Consider the following 21,251-nt stretch of genomic DNA (forward strand, 5'->3'; position numbering starts at 1 on the left):
CTTGTGACAACAATAACTGAGAAGGAGAAGAGGAAAGGAATGGAACCTGCTTAGGCTAACGGAGATAAGAGGCTATCAGAAGATGGCCTATCTCATCTATGAGTTCTTCATACAAACCCCACAGTAATCAGCAAAGAAAAAGTCAGAACAGAGACATAGATCATAAAAAAAGAGACAAGTTCCATGAAAACCCCCAAAGTAAAATGGTAGTCAGAAACACAAAGGAAGAGAAACAATGAAAATATAGATTAGGTGGGATTAAGCCCTCAAGTATCAATAATCACTCTAAATATAGATCGATTGAATTCTCCAATAAACAGACACAGAGTGGTGGGGTGGATTAGAAAACAAGACCCAACAATATGCTGCCTCCAGGAAACACAACTCAGCTCTAAAAACAAACAGGCTCAGAATGAAGAGATGGGAGAAAATACTCCAATCAAATGGCAAATAAAAGAAAGTAGGTGTTGCCATAGTTATCTCAGACAAAGCAGACTTCAAGATAAAAAAGACTATGAGAGACAAAGAGGGGCAGTATATAATGACAAAGGGGACTTTCCACCAAGAGGACATAACACATATAAAAATATATACACCTAACACAGCAGCACAAAAGAATATAAAGCAACCCTTAATAGACCCAAAGGGAGAAATTAACAGCAACACAATAATAGCGGGTGATCTGAACACCCCACTTACATCCATGGATAGATCATGCAGAGAAAGGCAACAAGTCAATAGTGGAATTAAATGAAACATATGATCAGATGAACTTAATCGATATACATAGAGCATACCCTCCCAAAACAGCAGAATACACATTTTTCTTAAGTGTACATGGAACATTCTCAAAGATAGACCATATGTTGTGAAACAAGGCAAGCCTGAATGAATTTAAGATTAAAATCATATCAAGCTTCTTTTCTGACCACAATGCTATGTCACTTGAAATCAACTACAAGAGAAAAGATGGGGAAGTCACAGATATGTGGAGACTAAAGAACACACGATTGAAGAACCACTAGTTCAATGAACAAATCAAAGAAGAAATAAAAAAATACCTGAAGACAAACGAAAAAAACAACAAAACAACTCTTATGAGATGCAGGAAAAGCAGTTGTAAGAAGGAAATTCATAGCGATACAAGCACACCTCAACAAACAAGAAAAATACCAAATAAGTAACCTTAAACTACACCTAATAGAACGAGAAAATGAAGAACAAATGAAGCCCATAGTCAGCAGAATGAGGGAAATAATAAAAATTAGAGCAGAAATGAATGAAATAGAGACTAAAAAAAGAGTAGAAAGGATCAATCAAACAAAGAGCTGGTTCTTTGAGAAGACTGAAACAAAACTGACAGACCCTTAGCCAGACTCACTAAGAAAAAAAGAGAGAAGGCTCAAAGACATAAAATTAGAAATGAAAGAAGAGAAATTACAACAGATACCACAGAAATCCAAAGGACAATAAGAGAATACACTGAACAACTTATATGCCACCAAATTGGATAACCTAAAAGAAATAGATAAATTCTTAGATTCACACAACCTCCCAAAACTGAATCAAGAAGAAATAGAGAAAATGAACAGACCAATCACATGTAAAGATAAGGAAATGGTTATAAAAAACCTCCCAAACAACAAAAGTCAAGGACCAGATGTCTTTTCTGGAGAATTCTACCAAATATTCAAACAAGATTTAATACCTATGCTTCTCAAACTATTCCAAACAGTTGAAGAAGATGGAACACTTCCTAATTCATTCTATGAGGCCAACATCACCATGACAGCAAAAGCAGGCAAGAATAGAACAAAGAAGGAATATTACAGGCCAATATCACTGATGAACACAGATGCAAAAATCCTCAACTAAATATCAGCAAATCGAACACAGCAATATATTAAAAAGATCATATACCATGATCAAGTGGAATTTATACCAGGGATGCAGGGATGGTTCAAGATCCGCAAATGAATCAATGTGATACACCACATTAACAAAATGAGGAATAAAAATCACATGATCCTATCCACAGATGCAGAGAAAGGATTTGACAAGATCCAACATCCATTTATGATAAAAACTCTCAATAAAATGGGTATAGAAGGAACGTACCTCAACACAATAAAGGCCATATATCACGAATCCACAGCCAACATCATACTTAATGGTGAAAAACTTAAAGCCATTTCTCTGAGAACAGGAAGAAGACAAAGGTGCCCACTCTCGCCACTCCCATTCAACATAGTAGTGGAGGTTTTGGCAAGAGCAATTAGGCTGGAAAAAGAAATAAAAGGAATCCAAATTGGAAAGGAAGAAATGAAACTCTTGCTGTTTACAGATGACATGATTGTAAATATAGAAAACCCTAAACAATCCATCAGAAAACTATTAGAAACAATCAACAACTACAGCAAAGTTGCAGTGTACAAAATCAACTTACAAAAAGCAGTTGCATTTCTATACTTTAATAATGAACTAACAGAAAGAGAACTCAAGAATACAATCCCATTTACAATTGCCACAAAAAGAAAAAAGTGTCTAGGGATAAATTTAACCAAAGAGTTAAAGACCTATACAATGAAAACTATAAGACATGATTGAAAGAAATCAGTGATGACCTGAAGTAATGGGAAGATATTCCATGCACATGGATTGGAAGAATAAACACAGTTAAAATGTCCATATTACCTAAAGTAATCTACAGATTCAATGCAATCCCAATCAGAATGCCAATGACATTCTTCATAGAAATAGAACACAGAATCCTAAAATGTATATGGAATAACAAAAGACCTTGAACAGGCAAAGCAATCCTGAGAAGAACAAAGCAGGAGACATCACAATCCTAACTTGAAAATATATTACACCACTATACTAATCAAAGTGGCATGGTGCTGGCACAAAAGCAGACTCATAGATCAATGGAACAGAACTGAAAGCCCAGAAAGAAAACCACACATCTGTGGTCAGTTAATCTCTGACAAAGGAGCCAAGATCATACAATGAAGAAAGGAATGTCTCTTCAATAATTGCTGTTGGGAAAACTGGACAGCCACATGCAAAAGAATGAAAGTAGATCATTATCTTCCACCATACACAAAAATTAACTCGAAATGGATAAGAGACTTGACTCTAACACTTGAAACCATAAAAATCCTAGAAGAAAATATACGCAGTGCAGTCTTTGACATCGGTCTTAGCAGCATCTTTTCTAATACCATGTCTACTCAGGCAAGGGAAAGAAAAGAAAAAATATACAAATGTGACTACATGAGACTAAAAGGCTTCTGCAAGGCAAAGGAAACGATGAACAAAATGAAAACACAGGGCTGGCCCCGTGGCTTAGTGGTTAAGTGCACGCGAACCTCTACTGTCGGCCCAGGTTCGGATCCCGGATGCGCACAGATGCACCGCTTGTCCTGCCATGCTGAGGCCGTGACCCCCATACAGCAACTAGAAGGATGTGCAACTATGACACAACTATCAACTGGGACTTTGGGGAAAAAAAAAAGGAGGAGGATTGGCAATAGATGTTAGCTCAGAGCCCGTCTTCCTCAGAAAAAAAGAGGAGGATTAGCACAGATGTTAGCTCAGGGCTGATCTTCCTCGCAAAAAAAAAAAAACGAAAATACAACCCACCAACTGGAAGAAAATATTTGCAAATCATATATCTGACAAGGTGTTAATCGCCAAAATATATAAACAACTCATACACCCAACAACAAAAAAACAGATAATCCACTCTAAAAATGGGCAGAGGATATGAACAGACATTTTTCCAAAGAAGATATACAGAAGCCCAACAGGCATATGAAAAGATGTATAACATCACTAACTATTAGGGATATTCAAATCAAAACTACAATGAGAGATCACCTTAAACCTGTCAGAATGGCTATAACTCCCAAGACAAAAAATAACAAATGTTGGAGAGGATAAGGAGAAAAGGTCACCCTCACACACTGCTGGTGGGAATGCAAACTGGTGCAGCCACCAGGGAAAACAGTATGGATATTTCTCAAAAAATTAAAAATAGAAATACCATACCTTCCAGCTATCCCACTACTGGGTATTTATCCAAAGAAACTGAAATCAACAATTCAAAGAGGTTTATGCACCCCTGTGTTCGCTGCGGCATTATTCACAATATCCAAGACATGGAAACAATCCAAGTACCCTGCTACAGACGAACAGATAAAGAAGATGTGGTATGTATTATATACAATGGAATACTACTCAGCCCGAAAAAAAAGACAAGATCGTCCTGTTTGCAACAACCTGGATGGACCTTGAGGGTATGATGATAAACGAAATAAGCCAGACAAAGACAAATAGCATTATTTCACTCATATGTAGAAGATAAACATATCCAGGGATAAAGAGTACAGATTAGTGGTCACCAGAGGGGAAGGGGGCTGGGTGTTGAGTGAAAGAGTTAAAGGGACACATATGCATGGTGATGATAAAAGTTAGACTACCGCTGGTAAGCACGATGCAGTCTATACAGAAATTTACAAATAATAATGAACACAAGAAATTACACAATGTTAAAACCCTTTATAATTTCCATAGAATAATTAAAAAAGAAAAAATATAATTCATTCCTCTTTATGCTTGAATAGTATCTCACTTTGAGGATAAACCACACTTTGTGTATCCGTTCACCAGTAGATGGACATTTGGGTTGTTTTCCATTTTTATCTACTTTAAATAGGTTGTTATCAACATGTGTGTACAAGTTTGTGTATAGACATATGTGTTTATTTCCCTTGGATGGATTCCTAGGAGAGGAATGGCTGGGTAGACGTATGTAATTTTTAAAGACGGATCCAAGCTATTTTTCACCAGCACTCGATGAGAGTTTCAGTGACTTGACATCTTCAACAACACTTGTTATAGTCAGTCTTGTTAATTTTAGCCATTCTCAAGTGTGGTGGAATCTCATGATGACTGTCCCTTACATTTCCCCAATGACTCATGTGGTGAAGGAGAAGGCAAGCCACACACAGATTGGGAGAAAACATCTGCAAGACATATCCATAGAAAAGGACATGTATTTATAATATATAAAGAGCTCTTACAACCCAATAGTAAGAAGACAAGCAACACGTCATGGCTTCCAAGGACACAGCAAATCAGGTTTGTGATGAGCACCAGGAGTTCCGCCAAGCAGATGAGGATGAAGGCCCAGAAGGGGAGGTCTGGGGAGACATGTGGTGGGATGAGCCACGTCCTGTCATCGCCCCAGGGCTCCTGGTGACCCCACTGTGCCTCAACCCTCCTTGACAAGGGTTGGCCAACTTTCCTCATCATCCAAGACCCTGTGCACATGGTTCTCTTCGATGAGGCACAGCATCAAGATAGACTCCCCTTAGCATGGGCTGAGGCTTCCTGCAGGTTTACCTGGCTTCTCAGTCAAGGCATCATCTCTGTTGGGAGAATATTCTGGAAGTGAATGAAATGGAGAATGCATGTGAGTGTGTTTCACTCTTTTTAATAAAACTTTTTAGACACAGAAAAATAAAGGGAACAGTCTCATAAACATCCATCATCTAGATTTAACAATGTATATTCCATCTAATTAAAACAATATTGCATCAATGTATAAATTAATAACACTTGCCACCCTTGATTCATCCCATGTTTTCAATGAAATATTAAAGTCAAGTAGACATCATCATGTTTCCCACCATTTTAGTTTCCATCTCTAAAAAGTGAGCATACTTTGCTACAAAATACAAGACCATTATCACAGAACAAAAGAGTAATAAATTAAAACAAATTCATACCTCTGGGCACAGAGGACTGAATTTGGGCTGGACTTTCTTATGACAGCTGGGGGCAGAATGGGTCATCACAGTTGGAAAGCCTATGGGATCTCTCTAAATTTGTAAAATCCAACTCAAAATTGTTCTTCCATGCCTAGAAACACAGCATCCCCTTTTCCTTTAACTATTTGCTTAATATTCATTTTCTAGGATTAACCTACAATGTAATTTCCTGCAGGAAGTCTTTCCTGAATTCCGCCTGCAAGTATGAGTTTGTTCACATCAAATAATTGATAAGTTTCAATTCTCTATTCTTGTTATTCCCCGCTACAAGATAAACTCCAGGAGGGGAGGACACACAGCACCCAGTGGGCATGGGGGGAGGGGTGCAGGTCCCCCTACTTGTACCTCTACCCAGACAAGCTCTTAGAGGTGTGCTGTCTGATATGGAGCAGCAACAAGTATTTTTTTGAATTAAAATAAATTTTAGTTAAATAAAATAAAAATTCTAGTACCTCAGTAACATTAAAAATCAGTAAGAATAAAGACCAGTCACAACACCATCCTTCAAGTACTCAACAGCCACATGTGGCTATGCACTGGAGAGCACAGATATAGTACATTCCACCACTGCAAAAAGTTCTAGCGCATCGGTGATCATCTAGAGCGGGACTTGGCAAACTATAGCCTGTGGATCAGAAACTACATCCACCCCCAAACCTGAGTCTGCTTCACACACAGCTGGAGGCCCTCACTGACCATCTGGCCCAGTTGCTGTCAGTGGAGAGATAAGGAAACAAAAGTTCTGAGAGGGGAGGTGACTAGCTTTAGGTAACAGAGCTGTCTAGGAGAAGGTGAGGGCCTCCTATATTACACTCGTTTCCTTTTCTCTCTCTCAATGGTGGGTCAAGACCAGGGGACTACGCCACCTCCTGCCAGTCTGAGAAAGTTCAATGTTCTCTCAGCCCCAGGCATCCAGAGTCCCCGGAAAGGCCTCACTTTCTTTCCCAATGACCAGGGAGCCTTACCAACCCCAAGGACACTCTTCCTGTCCAGTATCAAGTTCTGCAGCTGGGTCCATTCTGGGTCAGCCGCAGGAATTCCTCATAGATGGCAACTCTGTCCAGTCTCTGTGCCAAGGTGACAAAGTACACAGGGAGTCTGCTTCAGTGGGGTTACTGTGTGGGACAGACCTGGAAGTGCACAAGGGATGAACAAGGGTGTCTGGAATTCTACCCTGATTCTAGATTCCCTGCTTCAGTGTCTTGTCCAAGAGAACTTTCTGCAATAATGTAAACATTTGTCGGCACTACTATATACACTCATTATTAGCCCCATGTTGTTATCAAGCACTTAAAATCTGGCTAGTGTGTGTGAGTGAGGAACTGAATTTCTCACATAATTTCATTTAAAGTAATTAATTTATAAATAAATAACCACAGGGAGAACATTTTTGAAACTTTGGAGTAAGGACTTCTGGAAATGCAAAAAAACAATGAGAACACTGGTAAAAATGGTCAAAATCAACTTTTCAGAAGTCTAGAAATTAATCAACGGCTTGTAAGAATACGAGGAGGGCTTAGTGAAGAAACATGGTGGAATCTTGATAAAGGGAACCAACTTTGTGCCACTATAACTTGCACTATCCCATCCTGCTCTCACAATATCCTCCATAACTTTGAAAACCGTCATTCTCACAACTATAGTGGCTGTGACAACCAGCAGCCCAGCAGCCATAATGGGTTTGGAGTTCTCAAAAGACCCATCCCCAGCGAACTGTCACTAGCTGACCTGCCTGGCAGCTCCCTGAAAAAGCCCCATGTTCAGGGCTTGTAGTTACTTGACTCAGAGCTTGCCCAGGGAGGATAGTCTGTCCCCAGGACACTTGCTAAAAACAATCAGGGCTAATTGTTTTCTATTGTATTTGCCTGAGGGAGTGATACCAGCTGACGCAGGCAAGAGGTGAGCCAAATCTTAGAATAAAAATTGGGAGAATGAGATGTCCACAGGGGCCTTTGAAAAGCTCCAGTGTATTTGCGGGCGTCTAGAAGGACACAAGGGCTCAGGGCTGTGGCACGCCTGGGAAAGACTTGAGAACATCTTAATCTCTCACCTCTAGTTGAAGGGTTGGCTTAATATCTGAAAACTTGATTATGTAATACACCATATTAATAGAATAAGGGCCAATACCACGAAATCTCAACCACATATACAGAAAAGAATTTGACAAAATACAACACCCTTCATGTCAAAAAAAGTAAACACTCAACAAATTAGGAATAGAAGGAAACTTTCTCAACCTATAAACAGCATCAATGAAAAACCCACGGCTAAGGCCATATTCAATGGTGAAAGACTGAAAATTTCCCCCTAAGACCAGGCACAAGAAAATGATGTCTTCCCTTATCTCGTATGTTAATCACAGGTACTAGAGTTTCTAATGAGGGCAATTAGGCAAAAAAAAGGAATAAAAGAAACCCAGATTGGAAGGGAAGAGGTGAAACTATTTGTTTTGCAGATGAGAAGATATTGTATATAGAAAAAACTAAAAAATACACTCCTCCCCACACACAATATGTGAACCGTATCGCAATAGGTGTATAAAAAATTTTAATTGCGCCATGTGCTTAGTGGCTCCACTACTGGAGAACACAGTTAGACCGTTGATATTTGTTGAAAGTCTCCAGAAGAGGAGGAGGAGGAGGATGCTGGAGGTTGGTGGCCCCAAATGTTAATGCTTTTATAATTCCCCAAAAACTTATGGAAAGAGATGGTAGGGTTAGCTGACAGGGATGTGGGGCAGAATGGGCACCATGTCAGTGACATTCAGATCAAGGATGTGTCACTTGAGCTCAGAGTCATCAGCCACCAGCTCAGCCAATGCTTCCAATCTCCTCAACCTACATCAATTCGGTGACCAGGAAGGAGTGGAATATGTCTCACAGCTGGCTGCCCTTGTAGAGCTTGGTGACCTAGAACAAACGCGAGGGAGAGTGAGTGACATGGAGGTCTCCTGGGGATGCAGGGCACCACTGGAGCCAGTGAAAGATCACAGACCTTGGGGCAAGGGAGACCTGACTTCAAATCCTGGCTCTGCCTCTAACTCACTGTGTGACCCTAGGCACAATACTCCTCTTTCTGAGCTTCAGTTTACCCATGTGAGAAATGGGCAAGGCAGCTAGGACATCACCTCTGGACACTAAGAGAACCCAGACACGCAGGAAAAGTGAAGGGTTGAAACAATAACGTAACAGATGCAAGTCAGGCAGAGGAATGACGCCGCCCTCAGGACAAGGTGAGACGGGAGAGGGGAGACCCCACCTGGTCCTGGGTGTCTCTCGGCAGGGCGGTGTACTCCGAGGATGTGGCCCCAGGTTGCTGAGGTTCCCGACGATGATGCGGAAATGTAGCTGGTGCTCTCTCTGGATGGGTAAACTCTGGGCTGCAGAGGCTGGAGCCATCGAGAGGAAGAGCAGACAGGTGGAGACTCTCCGCTCCCAGCACAGCGGCATGGTGGCCCACGGGATCAGGGTAGTGGGTACAGACGGCGTCACACTGGTGGCTGCCCCATCCTTCTCAGGCCTGGGGAGAGAGGGATGTGGGGACTCTAGAGAGAGGTCCTGAAACCTCTGGGGGTGGGGGCCAGAACTGGAAGGAGGAAATGGGAGGACAGTGGGGAGACAAAGAGGGGTGGTCACAAAAGTGGTCATTAGGGGCAAATGCTCAGGGGAGGGTCTCACCTGAGGGGGACCAGTCTGCAACTCGAGTAGAATGGGCCCAGGCTTCTCCTCTTAAACAAGGATCCAGCTGGGGAGGAAGGAGGAGGAGGATGAGCAGGAGGGACAGGGTTTAGGGGAGGGGCTTGGTGGGATTTAACCCACCAGGAGCTGCTGGGACCAGGGTGTCACCAGGCTCTGCAGGACTCTCTCAATGGAGTTGAAGGTGGCTGAGCCATTGCTCCTGTCTGATGAATACCAGAGGGTGAAGATGGGGAAGGTGACTGTGAGGGTCTTCAGGCTGTGCCCCAGAGCTGCAAGACGAGAGGGAGAACGATGGCCATCACTGAGACCTGGCCTGAGACCAGACCTGAATCCTGCACTCATTATCATCTGTCGTCATCTCTCACAGTGGCACCACCCCCCACCCGTGTGGTCACGCAAGTCAGAACCAGCATATCTGCTCAGATCCTCCTCCCTCCCAGTAACACCCATTCACCTTGCACACTGGTCTTCACATACACTCCCTCCCTGTCCCAGCTCAGTTCTTAATATCCTTCACCCGGACCAACACCCCAGCAGGCACAGTGGATGCTCTGTCTAAAGGATGTTCTACATGGACTACCAGAAGAATCTTTCTGAAATGAATACCTCACTAGGGCCACCACTGCTCTAGTACCACCCCTGGCTCCCTATGGCCTTCAGTGTTTAGTTCAACCTTCTTGACCTGGCACTCAAGGCTCTACTCAATCTGGCTCCTGCTGACCTTTCAGTCTCATTTTATCCATCTACTGCGGTTTAAACTTCATGCTTCACGCAAACCAAATTCGTTTCAATTCTCCCCTTATGTCATGTTGTTTCTGGCTGGAGCCTTTGCTCATGGAATCCACTCTGCCAGGAAAACCCTTCATCCTCTATTTGCCAGGGTCCCTCCTACACATTCTTAAGGACTCCATTCTGGTGAAACTTTCTCTAGCAAGCTCTTCCCCTCCAAATTATGCCAGGTGCCTCTCCTCGAAACATCCCACATTGTATTATAATGGTGTGTTAATTTCACAAGACTAGGGGCTCTCTGAGGGCTGGCCTGAGACTGAATCTTTGGTATAATCTTTGTGATCAGCATGATTGCCCTAAAACCAGAATTTCACACCCTGGTGTCCCAGCTTCTGGATCACAACTGGCTGGTGGAGGAGTGGGGCTGGAGAACTTCTCTTGGGAAGGAAAAGGGGCCCCCGATACCTGTGGTGGCTTCTGGTAGCACAGGTGATGATCAGGTATGCAGGGACATGGTGGCTGGCTCCGGAGCTGTGGCGACGGCTCTCTTCAGGGAGGGATAGAGTGGCAGGAGCCCCCAAGCTCACCCGGGCTCCAGCAGTGGCTGTGCCAGGACCACCATTCACAGATGAAGCATAAATAAGAGTTAGGGGACTGGTGACTGTGTGAGTAGAGGGATGAGCAAGCCTGTGGATGAGAGGAGCCCAAGAGAGAGAGATAGGTGAACAAGAGAGACTGAACTCGGAGGAGAGACAGATGGATGTGCAGAAAACTGGACAGACGGATGCGATACCTGGAAAAGGAGGACCAAGGGCGGTGCTTTAGCAGATTAAAGTGAAAACCACATGGGGTCAGAATGTGGTGGAGAATATGTCTCTGTCTAAGGCTTTCTCACCCTGGGCTGAGACTCTCCACCAGAACCCGGGAGGGAGAGAAGGGATGAATTAGGGCCCTTCCAGGTCCTTCCCTCACCAAGGACAGCAGGTGTAGGAGAATATGTGCTCCCTATCCCCAAATACGGACGGGACCCAGGAGATCAGGGCCAGGAATAATCACTGGTGGTAGTCGGGGCCATGGCTCCATAGGTGTAACCTGTGGAGAGAAGGCAAGACGAGCTGAGCAAGAGTTGGGGTGAACATAAAGGATTAAGGAGAGGGAGGATGTAGGGACCTTTGTGGGAAAAGCAGATGGGAAAGCAGAGAGGATGAGTGGAGGGGTGTTCAGGGGGAAGGCAACGAGATGGAAGGTGGCTGGACCCAGTGATCACACAGTGATGAGAAGTCTGAACCCAGACCGGGTAGATAGAGAGATGGATCATAGCTCACTTTAGAGCAACGGAGGCAACACAGGACTCCGATTGGGACAGACAGCGTCGCTGTAGCACACCCTCTCACCACTGACGTAGAGGCTGTCCCCGTCCAGGGTGAAGGAGCCCAGGTGGGAGACGCCCTGGGTCTCATGGCTCAACTCCCAGCCAAGTCAATCTCTGTCTAACCCTTGACCTGCGCGGGTCAAAGTGGAAGGTGCAGATGATGTCCACCCCAGTGGCTGCCCCACTCTTCTCAAGCCTGGGGGAGTAAGAACATGGGGTTGTGGAATACTGAGCAGTAGTCCTTCTGGGTGTGGAAGGCGAGAGAGTGGAAGGGAGGAGGCTGAGGGAGATGCTGAAGGGGCTGCTCTGATGCCTGCAGGGGCTATCCTAGGTTTCTCCCTTGTGAGACAACCCCCTCACAAGTAAGGCCTGACTTCCTTTAGGATGCGGAGGGGGGCATGTGAGTGGAAAAGAGGGGTGAACACACAGACCTGTACGAGGAGGCACCTGCAGGTCTGCACGGACAGCAGCGAGGGACACAGACAGTGCCCTGTGCCATCTGACACATGCAGGCAAGAAAGTACCCTTACATTCTCTCGGTTCTACACTCCAAGGTCTTTTCTTTCTACTTATTTCTTGCTCCAGAGCCATCAGCCAGGCGTAGGGAACAATCATCTTATTCCTAATCTTATTCCCAGCACCTCCCATCTTGCCTCTTAAGTCTTCATTCTCAACCATGAATTCCATTTTAACCCCCGTGCTTACCAAACACTAATTACATCATCCTTCTACTCACATCTCTCCAGAGTATTCCCACTGGTCTTAGAACAGAGTGCCAAGTCACTCCTGACCTGGTCCAGCCTGTCACCCTCGCTGGTCTGGCTCACACCTCTCCCCCTGTGTTGACTCAGCTCAGCCATCCCTCTTCTCAGTTCATGGACACACCAGGCTCTCTGCTTCAGAGGTGTCCTCATGCGGGGCCCTCTGCCTGAAACACTTTCTTGAACACACTCCCACACCCTCACTCCAGTCTAATTCTCCAACTAGCTAAATCAAGTCCCAACTCTAGCTCTCAATCTAAATATCAGTCATTCTCAAGAGGGCTTCCCTGCCCCATCAGGTTGAGTCCCCTTGTGCCAAACTCCCACATCGCTCTCATCATTAACTGTCTAAAATCCAAATACCCAAATACAATATAAATTCCATGGATGTGGAACAAGGTCTCTCTGGTTCTCCAGGTCCCCATGCATGTGGCCCAGGGCCTGGCTCATGAGATGAGGAACCATCCCAGTTTGTCTAGGACTGCCCTGGTTTGAACACTAAACGTGCTATGTCCTGGAAAAACCCTCTGTCCTGAATAAACGAGGATGGTTGGTCACCATAAATCATACACTCAAAGACTATCTATTGCATGACAAGCACACATTCCCCTCAAGAACGTCACAAGAAAGCTAGAATGAAAAATGCACACACAAAAAAAATTAGTAGAAGCCAACAACTAAATACAAAAGTACTTAACAAGATTCTCTGCAACGTGAATCACCAGACCGTTATTTTAGAAAAGTTTCAAGAAACAAAGTTAATTCCCTTTAGAAGGCAAGGTGGTGAGGACAGTCTTTTTGGAGACTAGTGCCCTTCCCTTCAATCTACAGTGTTGCTTAGTATTCCTCCAAATGATTTGAAATGTCATAAAGAAAAAAATGCTCAAAATGAATCTGGCTACTGGCAAATTCAATTTTAAATTTGTTATTAATACAAAGAAGTTCAAATCATCTTTTTCCCTGAATGCTCCTCTATTTCAAATTTTTGTGGAGGATTTATAGGATTTTAGAAGTCATATTGAATGGTTCTAAGGAATGTTGCTGAGTATCCCTGCTAATATTTCATGAGATGTCTTCTAATACTACATACACACGCAAAACATTTTTGTATTTATAATATATATAAATCCTGACTTTTGAGTATTATGCAATGCAAGTAAATCTATATTTTCTACTATAATACACATTTGCAGTTATTTACGTTTCTTTCATATGTTCTTATTTGCATATAACTGTACTTACTGAAATATTTACCACACAGAACCACACACAGTTTACCATCTTTTCCTTGAATATAATCCATCAAAAATCAATAATTTTTCTCAAGATACACTCACTTTCAGTGAGTCCATGTGGTGACAACCCGAGGCCAGGAAACCCCACTGGCAGGTCTTCTGCACAGCGGAGGCTGCCGGAACCTCTTGGTACCAGGTCCACAGGGTACTCACCTGGTCACACAGAAATCCATGGATCAGCGAGGACAGGTGGACCCTGAGCCCGGTTTCACTTCAAATTTGAGCTCCACAGACGCTTTTCGTGTCTGAGGGGGGATAAAAAAGCGCAAACAAGCTTTTGAGGCCTTTTATAGGGTGTTGGATGGAAAGGCCACCCCATTCACTCTTCTTTTTTTGTATTTACTGATTTAACTCTAACTGTTGGCTGCGACTGGATTTTCCCGATTCCTATCCAGCCACCTGCTCCCCGAGATGGGAGAAAACAGCTTCGTGCTGTGTGCACTTGAGTCACTCAACTCACTTGGCTGGACAGAGACGTTTTGGTGACTCTGGACCCTTTAAACAAGCTTGTCATTTAGGGACCCTGTAAGTGACTCGCTGACCTGTCAACAATTTCCACACTTCATTCAGGGCTGGGGGAATTTCAGGCCCTGGAGCAGGTTTCCCAACCTCCGCACCACTGACATCTGGGGCCGGGCAATTCTGTGTCGGGCTGTCCTGGGCCCTGGAGGACACTGAGCAGCATTCCTGCCTCCCCCTCTAGACGCCAGGAGCGCCCCAATTTGTAACAACCCAAACAACGCCTGCAGACGTCGATAAGCCCCCTGGGGACAAAATCACACGTAGGACGGTGACGGGGACTCTGAGTAGGGGACGGCGGCGCCCGGACCCAGGAGGAACAGCAGCCTCGGGGGCCCTGAGAGAACAGCCTGGGGGAAATGGAGCTGCGGGAGGACGGAGAGATGCTGGGCCCTGACAGGGCTGCCCGCGGCCCAGGCGCCTCCCTGGACCCCTACCCGAGCCGGGGCCGCCCGCCGCTCACCGAGCCCCGCCCCTGAGGGCAAACGTCCAGGAGAATCCCATCTGCGCCTAGAAGAGGGAACACACCGCAAAGCCCAAGGCTCCATCCACGGCACCACCCGCGCTTCTGCTTCCGGTCTCGGGCGGGCGTTTGGGGATGACGGAAGTTCAGGGAGGACGGAAGTTCGGGGAGGACGGACGTTTGGGGGCTCCTGGTGGAGGCGGCGTGTGGAGCAGGGCAGGGCCGCCCACCCAAGCCTTGGGGGAGGTGTCTAGTTTCTAGAGTGAGTGCTAGGGCAGACAGAGGGCTGGGGCAGCAACAGGGACAGGACCAGGTCTAGGGGCGAGGCTGTGGGTGAGGACAAGTGTGTGGGCGGGGACCAGTTCCAGGGGCGGGAAGAGACGGGGGTGGGGCTGGAATAAGGCAGGTGGACTTCACAGGGTGAGGAAATGAGCTCCAGGGGCAGGGCTGGAGGCGGGGCTTTTCCTGGACCCCTAGACTGTACAGGTAGCTGGATGTTGAATAGCTTTTCTTCATTCCTTTCCCCACCTTTACACAGACGCATAGAATGATGTGCCCATATTTAAAATTATAAATTTTTTGTGCGGGTTTGCTTTACTTAATTTCGTTAAAATATTGGATCATATATTCACATTTCTCTACATCTTGCTGTCCCAAGCCAGTAGATCAAGATATAACGCTATTTTAATTTTAAAAACTGGGGGCAGAGAGGCCACTACGTCGTAGATACACATATAGGAAAACTTCAAATAGTGGTGCAGTCAGTAAAATATTCTCACTCTACCACTGTCTCCCAGTCCTTTTGCGCAGAGGTAAACATCCTTTTCTCCTCTATCCTTCCAGACATACTGTGCATATGTGGGCCTGTGTATATGTTCAAGCCCAAGAGGGATGTCCCCAAGCAAAACCTGAAGCCCATGAATTGTCTCATGTGTCAGAAGTTACTGGAAAGAGATTTAAATTTCCGGTGGAAGGAGATGAACCAGTGATGAATCCAGAGGAAGACAACAAAGAAACAAGAGAATTTTCCCATATAAAAGGTCAAAGGAAAAAGTGAGACAGAAAATGTATTCATAATATCTGACGTAGCACATCTCTGGATAAGATTCATATGCTATAAAATGGTAAACACTTATGTCATAAAACAGTAGACATTGAATTTTGATTTATCCTAATTCATTAAATAGTTATATTGGGCAAGGAGTATTATGTTTTTAACATATGTAAGAACGCTTCATGCTGATTGTTTCAGAGAAGAAAGAAAGTATAAATAGTCAAAAGCTGAAAAATGTAAATGCTGTATGGGTAGCTAATTTAGAAAGATAGATTTTCAACCAGAAAATTGAAGTTGTTTTTGGAACCAGAGTCAAGAGTGGGGAAGGTAGCTTTTCATTATAAGGCTTGAAGTATTATTTGAGAGATGTGCGTATAGACACACACACGGGAGCCTGAATTTGTATTCCAAAGGGATCATCTAACTCTACAAAGAATTTGTAAAAAGGATTCACTTTACATCAGTAGAACATATTTTGAAAACTACAGACTTCAAGCGTAAAAAAAGCTGTCATCATCCCGGTGGAAAAATGAATGGGGCATCACTTTCCCACCGACATGGTGATAAGCATTTTACATACATTACTCTTGAGTATTTTCACAGCAACCCATAAGGAAGATGGTATTATTTATCTCCATTTTGCAGGTGAGGAAATTGTTGACAGTATATTTCTAAAATTTTCATATAAGTTCTCAATAGATCTTGTTTTATGTTAAAATTGTTTATTGAGTTCTCTTTTCATTAATAAAACGATATGTGCCATTCTTACAAATAAGCAAAGGGTGTGTACAAACAATTTAGCAAAGCGACAGTTTTATATCCTTTTGATATAATTAAATATAACAATCACTTTATTATTTTTCTGCTCTCTGCCTCACAGCTAGGAAGATACTTCCTATCCTAAAGGCTTACTAGAAAACTCTACTAAAAATCAAGAATCAGGGAATACCCATATTATGCCAGGTTCCTGAATATATGGAAAAAAAGCCATTATAACAAATTTTTGTACAAAAATCTTAGATCATTCATGAACTGATAACACAAATCATGATTAGGCAAGGTATTTCTGTAGAATGACAAATATTTAAACTTTAGACATTTAGAAATGTAGTTCATTACAGTAACTAATGTGTATAAGAAGAATTTTTTCAAACTCACTAAGTGCCAGGAAAACGTTTGACAAAATGCACTGCAACATTATTCACAATAGCCAAGAGATGGAAACAACCTAATTGTGCACCCGTGGGTGAAAGGATGAAGACAATCTGGGGCATCTATACAATGGAATATTATTCAGCCTTAAAAAGAAAAGAAATCCTGTATTCAGAATTGCTTGCCTGGATCATTTCAGTAGCCATGTGCTTTCTTGCTTAGTCCCCTCTGGTCCATTAGCCAACCAGGAACCAGGGTGATCCTTTTACAATGTAAGCTCCATGACCGCTAGTGGATCCCTAAAAGAGATTTTGGAGGTAGACTACCTGGGTACCAGCTGTGTGAACTTGGACAATTATATAACCTCTAATATTCCTCATCCATACAATAGAGGTTAATAGTATTGTCTCCATGGCATTGTTGTAAGGATTAAATGAGTGAATAAATGTCAGATGCCTAGAATGTGCCTGGCACATGATAAGGCATCATGAAAAATTTAACTGTAATTATAATCAAATTAAATATTGTGATGGCCTATTAATTAAGTTGAACCATATGAAATTTCTAATTTTCAACCATTTTGACCCATTTTATTGTTGAATTAAAAATAAAACTCAGTCTAGGCAGGTTGTGTAGAGTCAAAAGGATTGGATAAATGAAAATGTTATTACAATAAATAAGATGAAATAGATTGCTTTGCAATTTACAAAGCAGTTTCTCATATTTTGTTTTATTTAATCTCTATAGAATGCTTTTCTGGGTATTATTACCACTGTCTCGGAAGGAGTAACTGACTTGCCCCAAATCACACCACATTATATAAAACAATTAGAGTGGAAATATCATTTTGAGTATAAATCCCATATGATATTTTGTTTTCTCTTCATAATATCATCCGTCCTCTCAAGAAAGTGATGAAATGATGCTGATTCATAGGAACTTAGTCTTAAAGAGACATACTCTCAGATGATCAACAGTATGTCTTTGAAACAGGGGTGTTGCGAGAGGAAACTTGAGACCCATGATTTCTGGTTTTCAAGTCCATGCTTAGAGTTCTGGGAAACAGTTAAAGAAGGGAAAGGGTGAATAATAGTCCAAAATTAAAAAAAGTCTGACGTATATGTAACTTTATTGATCACCTCAAAATTATCTTTTTGTTTATGGTCTGTGACATCCTACTAGAAAATAAATGCTCTTAGGGTAGATCACTGCTATCTTGCAGCAAGTGGCAGGCGCTGAGTAAATATTTATTAAAGAAATTAAAGTGCCCTTGAATACATCTGCTCTTTACTCACCAGAGAACAGCCTCATAGCAGGCAAATGGCATCATTAGCAATATTTTAAAAATCATATCCTTATTAGCTAGAAACCAAGGATTCAAGGCTCCCATTTATTTCATACTTTCTAAGTACAGAAGAATTCTGGTGTATTAGGGAATGTTTCCACAGCCTCGCTGTAAAATAAAGCAAGACTTTTTGGCCCATTGATTGCTGGTTCCAGCAAGGCCCATCTCTATGCTTACCTCTAAGCAATTAACTATAGATTTGTTATCCCAACAAACAGCGATTTGGTATGGAACCTGTTTTATCAGTGTCATGCAAAATTAGACATTTGCTATGTCTTTAAGTGGTGATATGGATAATAATGTTGATGCAGAAGAGGACAACTAAAAGTTCTCTCTGGTCTTTGTCAAGTGCATCTGGGTGAAGGGTATCTTGGAGTCACTGGATTTCGGAACTAAAAAAGACTCATCCAACTCTTCATGTTACAGGTGAAGAAAATGAGGTCTAAAGAGGTTGAGAGATTTGACCAAGACTAATTCCTGGGACTAGAGAGAGATCCTCTGATTTTCAGCTGGCCACATTGTATAACATCTCCAGCTCCAAACAGCCAAAAGAAGCAAGTATGTTGATTTACAGCTAGAAATGATTCCCCTTCAGGTTTTTACTTTCTCTCTCTTAGATGACTGCTCTGCCCTGACAAGGAATTTATCTGATGTTTACGCTACACTTAAGAAGAGGTAAATGCTCCTGGCAAACACTATTGTGATTCAGTGTGGCATTGGAGAGCCTAGTCATGAAAAAACGAGAATCAACAGAATAAGAGGTAAATAATATTAGAGAAGAAGAGAAAATCTATTATTTTAGTGGGACAAAACTTATAAAGTTTAGAACTGGTAAATAAGCGGAGGAATGTGAAAGGAAGCTAGATTCTTATATGAAACATCAAAAATACTGTTATATGAGTAAGAATTTGTTTAAACATGTAAGTAATTATTCCATTCCTAAGAGCAATGAATTATTTAAGATGAGTAGTTAAAATAATTGGAACTACACATTAGTTATATGAAGAAGATTATAAAGAGATACAAAGCATGTAAAAGCTCAGATTAAATGGAGAGATATACTATACTTGTGACTGAAAACAGTGTTTCAAAGATAGTTTTCCAAACATTGTTCAGATTCCATATGCTTCAAATCAACCTTTAAAATGATGCAGTGTTTGTTTTTTAGACTAAAAGATATCCATTTGTAAAATAAAACACTGGACCATAAACTAACATTATTCACAAGTAAATCATTCCAAATGGATTATAGGGCTAAAATTAAAAGTAAAATCCTCACGTATAACAGTGGTGGATGACAATATAGAAGAATATCCATAATCTTAAAGTTAGCAAAGATATTCTAAATATATATGCTTAAAGTTGTCTGGTTGAAAATAGGAACGAGAAAAAGTAAAATGGAACGTGATATGTTCTCTGATTTTCTTTCAGAGACTTAATCTAGAGAAGACTATTCCAGTCTATGATATTGGATAAAGAAATTGAAATCTGTGATAATTATACAAATAATGAGAGAACATATTTAAATGGCAGCATAATATATCAGTTAGCTTCTGCTGTGTAACAAATCACACTAAAATTTGGTGACTTCAAATAAGAATAGTTTATTTTTTCTCAAGATTCTGTGGGTTAACTGGGAAGTTATTTTTATCTTGAACTATTGGTGGCTCAGCTGGGATTGGATGGTCTAGGACAGTTTTACTCACACATCTGATTGTTGACTTGAAGCCACCTAGAGTGATGGAGATGTGGAGTCTGGCTAGACTCATTCACATATTGATGGCCTCAGGCTTCCCAAGGGCAGCCAGAGAAGGACAAGTAGCAACAATTAACAAGTGTTTTTCAAGCCTTTGCTCATGTCATTTGATAATATCCCATTGGCCAAAGCAAGTTACAATGCCAAGTCTACACAGAGTCAACGTGGGATGCTATAACCAAACAGACAGAGGGAAAGGACTGATGTGTGGCCATTTTTGCAATCTCTCACACATAATTTTAGAGGAAAATTACTATGAATGTTTGTGTAATTGTTCATTTGAATGCCCAAGGAAAATTGTACAAAGCAAAAAGAAACATAAAGCAAAAAATTAAGTGGAGATGTAAGGTAAGTTTAGTTGGTACTGAAATTGAGTCTGGAAAAATATAGTAGTTTATTTTTCAAGTTTATACAAGTTCTTGTGACCTATGAAAATAACTTACATTTCGATTATTTTCTCCCTGAGTGTGTTTTATTCCTTAACACTTTTGATATGTTTCTCTCTGGCCTTAGGAAACTAAGTTAGCACTTGGGAGCAAAGATGCAGCCTAATAGCCCCACACTGGAGGCCAAGATGGAGAAGACCTCCACGGCAACAATGACCTTACCCTTGGCGCTGTGTTAGATGGGCAGGAAGGTTACCCAGACACTGCAGAACACCAGCATGCTGAACGTCAAGAACTTGGCTTCATTAAAGGTGTCAGGCAGGTTCCAGGCCAGGAAAGCCACAGTGAAGCTGCCCAGGGCCAAGGAACCCAGGTATCCCAGGACACAGTAGAAGGTAGTGACTGAGCCCTTGTTGCACATGATGATGATGTGGCCGTGTTCAGAGTGTGCATCTGTGTCAATGAAGGGAGGAGAGGTTCCCAGCCAGATCCCACAGAGACTCAGCTGGATAAAGGAGCAGATGGGAATGATGAAGTTAGGTGCCCCTGACACCAACCACTGCCACATCCTTCTCCCTGGTGCAGTGACCTTGAAGGCCACAACCACAGTAATAGTTTTGGCCAAGACAGTGAAAACAGCCACAGTAAAAACAACTCTAAATGTGATTTGTTGAATAATATAGGTGGCTGTGTTGGGTCAGCCGATGAAGAGTAAGGAGCAGAGGAAGCAGAGGGTGAGGGAGAATAGTAGGATGTAGCTGAGAGTCCAATTCTTGCTTACAGGAGTGTCTCGGTGCTTCACAAAGACCCCAGGGACCACTGTTATGACAACAGAGAAGCAAGGAGCTGTGCAAGCCAGAGTCTTCCCTAAAGAATCTTCAAAT

General features: G+C 42.5%; 1 long non-coding RNA gene across 1 annotated transcript; it reads right to left on the bottom strand.

Annotated features, from left to right (window-relative positions):
* Positions 1-10,918: 10,918 nt before the first annotated feature.
* Positions 10,919-11,679, bottom strand: LOC131401738 (uncharacterized). The gene is made up of 3 exons (XR_009217915.1): positions 11,659-11,679; positions 11,321-11,356; positions 10,919-10,951 (listed from the first exon to the last, which is right to left on the bottom strand). It is a non-coding gene; the product is annotated as an uncharacterized LOC131401738 (long non-coding RNA).
* Positions 11,680-21,251: the final 9,572 nt, after the last annotated feature.

This window comes from Diceros bicornis (assembly GCF_020826845.1).
Source record: "Diceros bicornis minor isolate mBicDic1 chromosome 13 unlocalized genomic scaffold, mDicBic1.mat.cur SUPER_13_unloc_1, whole genome shotgun sequence".
NCBI classification, from domain to species: Eukaryota; Metazoa; Chordata; class Mammalia; order Perissodactyla; family Rhinocerotidae; genus Diceros; species Diceros bicornis.